This window comes from Myotis brandtii, unplaced genomic scaffold, assembly GCF_000412655.1.
Source record: "Myotis brandtii unplaced genomic scaffold, ASM41265v1 scaffold1804, whole genome shotgun sequence".
NCBI classification, from domain to species: domain Eukaryota; kingdom Metazoa; phylum Chordata; class Mammalia; order Chiroptera; family Vespertilionidae; genus Myotis; species Myotis brandtii.
The window spans coordinates 365,625-372,579 of NW_005356690.1; the positions used below are offsets into that span (position 1 = coordinate 365,625).

Below are 6,955 nucleotides of genomic sequence, written 5' to 3' on the forward strand. Positions count from 1 at the left end.
GCTAAGGATGTCTGACTGCAGCTTAGGTCTGCTCCCCGCTGGCAAATGGACATCCCCCGAGGGCTGCTGGGCTGCCAGAGGGATGTCTGATTGCCATCTTAGGCCCAATCCCCCAGGGAGCAAGTGGTCACCCCCGATGGGGTCCCAGACTGGGAGAGGGCACAGGCCAGGCTGAGGGACCTCCTACCCCCGAGTGCACAAATTTTTGTGCACCGGGCCTCTAGTCTACCTATAAAAAAGTAACTAAATATTGAACTCTAGACAATTATATATGCCAAAGTGTTCAAGAATGAAGTACAATGACCCTTGAAATTTATTTTGAAATGCATAAAAAGTGGGTGTATAGATATGGAATAAAGCAAAATATTAATAAACACAGAATTTAGTAATAGATCAAATTTTGTGTATGCTTGGAAAATTTCAGCAGATCTCACAAAAGCAACCCAGATGCTAGAAAACACCAGTGATATGTCTAAGTAGAATGGGAAAATAATTTTGAACTTAACATTCTATACCAGTGATTTTCAACGAGTATGCAGCAAGAATTTTTACAACATGCAATACCTGACTATTTAGTCAGGAGCACTGACCGCTTTTCCCTTAGATTGTTAAATAAAAAGCCAACACAACAATGGCTGCGAGGTGTGAATGCTCTGTCTATAAATATATGTCATATAATAGGTGCATTAATATGCACCTTATTAATCATGTCGTCACATAGTAAGGTTGTGTCTGATTGGTTAACTCTTGGTACCAGAAATCCTTATGTAGAAGTACAGGCATTTGATTTTTTAAAATGTCACTTTGGAGTTAAAAGGTTAAATAATTACTATTATTATTAATTTTTTGTAAATCAATCAAAATCACAGTTATTTTTTTTGTCAGGGGGTAAAAAACATATTTTTTGATGTGCCATGGAATTTTAGCAGTTACTTTATGTGTGCTGTGAGTTGGAAAAAGGTTGAGAATCACTGTTCTATACTATCAGTCAAGTATGTTGGCAGAATAAAGACTCCAGACATATAAGGTTTCAAAAGGTTTACTTCATATGCAACCTTTCTTGGGAAAATATCTCAGGCTATTCCCTACTAGCAAGAGTTATTAAAACCAAGAAAGAGGAAGTATCCACAGTATTCAGGAAACAGGTGATTTAAGGTAGGAAGGCTGTGAAGGGAAGTCCCAGGATGAGAGCAGGACAGAAGAATCCAAGTGAAATCTTTTTAGGGAAAGAGGCCTCTATGAAACAGACTGAATAACTCTGAGGATATGTCAATGATGCATTACTGTTTGTAAATCAGAAAAAAAGAAAGACAAAATTTCCAGGAAAAGTGAAAAAAATTACAGGATATCTATGCTCTAACATATAACAAAACAATGTGACATGATTTTGTTAAATTGGTGAGAGCATAGAAAAGATTCCATTTGACTTCTGGTGCTAAGAACATTCTAGTTGTCTTAAGAGACTCATGAATCCTGGTAATAAAACAATAGATAAGGGAGTGATAATCAGTTACAGATCCAATATACTGTTTTTTATGTGAATGCACTGATTTTTTTTAAAAATCTTTTTATAAATACAGACTTTCCAAAAAGTTAATTTTAGAAATGTAATAAGTTCCACATTGGCTGAGTTTTCTATCCCAATAAAGAAAATGTTTACAATTTTTTCAGCATATGGAATAATAAGACACAGAAATTGGCGAAATTACTAGAGTAAAATCAGTTAAGTCTGAGCATCATCTCTCTCAAATCATCTTATCCAAATGATTTGAAAACAGGTTTAAAACTGTCCTTCAAAACATTTCTTCCCAGTGAGCCCTGCATCTGGCACCCATTGGTCAGCTGAGTGGCCTCCCTCTGTGAGAACACACTGACCAGCAGGGGGCAGCTACTGCATTAAGCGTCTGCCCCCTGGTGGTCAGTGCATGTCATAGCAACCAGTCGATAGGTCATGCAGTCGCTCAGACTTTTATATATACTAGAGAACCGTTGCACGAAGAGATTGGTGCAATAGCCTTCCCTTCCCCTGGCTGCCGGCACCGGTTTTCCTCCGGCACCCGGGACCCAGGCCTTTGCTCCGTCCAGAGCCTTCAGTTTTAGCTCCACCGCTTCGCCCTATGTATGCAAATTAACCACCATCTTTGTTGGGTTAATTTGCATACTCGTCTGATTGGCTGGTGAGCGTAGCGGAGGGAGGTTAATTTACATGTTTGTCTATTATTAGGTAAGATAGATAGATTTTAATTGTGTCTGGGATCAGTTGGATCTCCTCTTCTCTATGCCTTCCCTTCCTACATTAAATGTGTGTGTGTGTGTGTGTGTGTGTGTGTGTGTGTGTGTGTATTGTTTCTGTTAAATGAAGACCTCGAAACAAGGAAAATTAACCAAGTCCTTTAGGAATGCAGCTCTGTCACTAGAATAGTTCAGGTAAAGGCTAAATTATCTGCCTGATTTCTCTCCCAATAAGAACTTGCTCAAAATGCACAAGCCTTATAGCAACTGAAAAATGAACAATATAGATGATCGATATCAGATTCTTTTTAGCTTATTTGATAAGTGATTGGAAAGTGAAAGGGCAACAAGGCCTAATAAAAGAAGAATGAAAAAAGAATTGGCATTTAGGGCAAATAAAGCATATAAAATGAAAATGGAAATTGCATCTTGGACATGTTTGATGTAGGGGTATTTCCATTGTGCTCAGATACATGGGAACATGATAGTAAAAATAACACAAAGGAACAATATGAAATGTATGAACAGTGTTTTGCAAAGAATATTTGTTATAACAGACCCTCTTTTTTTGAATACCATACAGGAACATACATAATAAGTAATGGCTATTTTTTGTACTTGACTTTCTAATTTTTAAATAATCATATTGATAGGAAGCTGAATAAAATAGTATAGCAAGTCCTATGTACTACTCATCCAGTTTCTCCCAACAACATTACTTAGGTATAGTTTAATATCAAAACCAGGATTGACATTGATATTTACACCTTATTCAGATTTTACCAGTTTTAAATGCACTCATTTGTGTGTTTGTCTCTATGCAATTTTATCACCTGTATAGATTTATGTATCATCATCACAATCAAGATACAGACTATTCTATTACCACAAAGATCCCTCATGCTACTGCTTTACAGTCACAACCATCTACTCCCCCAACACCATTCTAACGCCTGGCAGCCACTAATCTGTTCTCCATCTCTATAATTTTGTCGTTTTAAGAATGTTATATAAATGGAACCACATGGTTGTTACATGTAGCAGTGGTTTGTTCCTTTTTATTGCTGCATAGTATTCCATATTATAAATATAGCACTTTGTTTAACCATTCACTGACTGACGGGCATTTGGGTTGTTTCCAATAAAAAGATACTTGTTGTAAACATAGTTATTCTATAATAAGCAAGCTTCTTTCCCAAGAGGAATTTTAAAATGAGGGCTTTATGTTCATTTAAGCCATAGCTTTGCATACATATACAGAGATTTTTTTTTCCTTCCCACATTGAAATTAAATCCCAAAGCTTCCCTTTCCAGTGGGGGCCAATGCAGCAAGGTAAATTTGCAGTTAGTTAAACTTCCATCTTATACTGTAAGGTGATATTTTGTACCAGTTATGGGACTTCTTTCATGTAGAAGATAGGTTAGTAAAGTTAATTGTACACCTACCTCACAAAAATCATTTATATCCATCACTGATCAAACTAAAGTTGGAAGAAATCAAATTATAGTACTTTAAATTCGTAGACAAGACAATATCAAATTATTGTCTTTCAAGAAGAAAGATCAAGAATAAAAACAAATGTAGTTTATTATCCATGATTAATTTCTTTTGGAGAGGAAGTAGTGTCAAGGAGTTGTAGATGAAAACATTAGTCAAGCAGGCTATAAAAACAGTAATTTAAACATACTATGTAGTCTAATATCTTGAAATAAGGCTTAAAACCTTACAACTTGCCTAGCAGTGAGCTAATAAGTAAATTTTTTTTAAAGTCACAAATTTACATTTCAGAAGGTACAGAAAGAATAACACTAATCATAAAGTGTAGGCATTCAAATGGGAAAAAAAAATTTAAGTTAATAGGCATGTGTGGAGACTAAGAAGGTAAGAAAAGGGAAAATATTAAAGGATAAAGCCTGGGAATAAAAAAAAAACAACTGCTGGAAAATTAGGTAGAGAACTAGCTTTGAGCCCAGATTAAATAACATCTCATTTCAACCATCAGGTAATGACTAATTGAATTGAATTCTGGAAAAATACACATGTTCACACCTTTATCAGGTACAAGCTAATTTGCTTAATTATATAACATATCCTTATTGAGGAAGCAAAGTGAACTTAAAATTTTCTTTGATTTTTGCACATGTCTGTACTATCAGTAAACATTATCAGAATTCAGAGATTAATTGGGAGATTATTTTACCTTTTTAAAAAAAAGGTTACTATTATATGGAGAAGAAACTGACACACGCCTTTCTCTTTAAGATAACTATCTTGTTTAGTTATCTTAAGTTATAAGAAATAAGTTATCTCTGTATGCAGGTGTCACTATAAAGACAAGAGTATTGATTCTGTGGTTTGGAGCTGTAAGAACTATTTGAAAAGTTAACTGCCATTTGCAACCACACCTCTTTGACACAGACTGCCCATCCTATTTACAAAATATCATGAGAGTGAAATTTTCTAAATCAAGTAGCAACAATGTTTATTATTGTAACATTTTCAAGAATGGAAAAAATAAAACATCAACTTTCAGTGCTTCTTTATTTTGAGGAATTAACATTAACTCAAATGGGTATAATCAGCTATTCTAAAGGGCAAGTACAAGAAAATCTCTTTTATTACTTGGCAAAGCATGATAATGCTTACCTTCTGCATAATAACTTGAAAAAGCTTATTTCAATTTCATAAAATTTTCTACTGCTATTGTCATGTAAGTCTCTTGAAGAAGCGTCCAACTGTACTGGGTTCAATAAGTTGGGAAGTCTGCCATAACATTATGTCCCTCAGCTCACTAGTCAGCATAAGGTGCAGCTGCCTTGAACCCTGGCCAGACATTACTGTCAGAAGACTTCATAATAAAATTGTTTTCATGCTAACCTTAAATTTGTCCAACTGTACAAACTCCAAGGACACTGTATGGGATAATCAATTTCTCACATAGCTTTAACTTTGAAAATGGCTAGCTGCAGCCCAGCTGGCATGGCTCAGTGGTTGAGCACTGACCTATGAACCAGGAGGTCACTATGATTGATTACAGGTCAGGGCACATGCCCAGATTTCGGGCTCAATCCCTAGTGTGGGGCACGCAGGAAGCAACCGATCAATGCTTCTCCCTCATCATTGATGTTTCTATCTCTCTCTCCCTCTCCCTTCTTCTCTGAAATCAATAATAAAATATATGTTGTATAAAAGAAAATGGCGAGCTGCAAACTGCCATTTAAGTCACTGTATAATGAAAACCCCCATAGTCCTCCTCACTAACAGAACATTTCTGAGGCTGCAACACCTAGTGTGAATGAAAAAAAACTTTATTCTCTTAATATGCATGAAAATAGCAACAGTTAATATTTAATCATACATACTATGTGTTAGGCACCATGCTACTTTATCTCTAGACTTCACAACTCCATGAGTTAAGAATTACCATTCCCATTTTGCAGATGAGGAAACTGAACTGAGGCTCATAGAAGGGTGCCACCGCTAGCAAGAGAATGCAGAAGCCTCCTATATTTTTTATCAGCCCTTCTCTGTACATAAGGCACATGAGATCTGAAAGCATCGATTATATAATTTATTAGTTAACCCACAAGTTTTAGAAAATGCTAGGCTGAGCTATGTATGCTGTGCCTACTTCGTGGGGAACTGAGGGGCCTTACCTTTCAGAGTTTATGCATTCCATTTTTAAAAGTGTAACATATCCAAATTTCTTCCAGGCCCTGACTAGGGATCTATGCCAATTCTGTATCTAGGTGTATTAATTATGGAATATGGAAGATCATTAAACCAGGATAATTTTCTCAAAACACTGAAAATATTGTGTAACATTTAGTCAAAACTCAGATATTTCTTCAGAACCCAAGTTTATTCTGGTAATAAGCCTCAGAAGTAGGCCTAGAATTTTACCACTCATTACAGACATGTCTACTATAAATTATAGAATTCACTGTTTAAAGACATATTTACCCAGGCAAAAAAGCAAGGAGTGAAAAGATGAGTACTCAATATGTGAGAAGAAGCTATTTGGTCTCAAATATGGCCAAATATGCCAACTTTTGTTAAACTTAGGTGTGTCCACTTACTCTAATCACACCAGTATCCTACTATATTAAATGTGAGATAGGTCTCACTGTTTCAAATATTATACATAGGTGGGCTTCCAGTTTGACTTTATCCTTTCATTACTTAAAAGTTCTTTTAATCAATGACATTTAAGCTGAAAGCAAAGGGTTTCTTCAGAATTACAATTAGGCAAAACATATATGTATATAGATATATCACACACACAATTTTCTTTTCTGGACAATCTTATTAGAAAAAAATCATCTGTTATTTACTACGCCTTACTCTTTTACAAAGCACCTCTTCACCTTTTACTTAGTTGACTTGCTATCCCGGGTCAACTAGACACGAGGCATGATAGCCTCAACAATCGAAGTTTCTCTAAAAGCAAGGTCAAAGAACAGAGGCAGCTCTGCACCCAGGAACATAAAAAAGAGAACGACAAAAAACTTCACACACACCGGGCTTCGGGGGACATCCTACGGCTCAGCCACAACGCGTGTAAATCTGATCCCTGGAGTGCGGGGCACTGACAGTCATTCAACTTTCTTTTCGATCTCCCCATTGTGCTAGTCCTGGCACTACAGGCAAGATGTACCCACACTTCACCAAATGCCTTCTCTGCTGTCTGGACATTCTCGCGGCGCCAGGCCGGGGTCCCCG

At 36.4% G+C, this 6,955-nt stretch overlaps 1 protein-coding gene across 2 annotated transcripts in view; it reads right to left on the reverse strand.

Annotated features, from left to right (window-relative positions):
* The window catches only part of R3HDM1 (R3H domain containing 1), a 184,916-nt gene that overhangs the window by 177,323 nt on the left and 638 nt on the right, over positions 1 to 6,955 (reverse strand). The gene's annotated exons all lie outside the window — the stretch shown is intronic.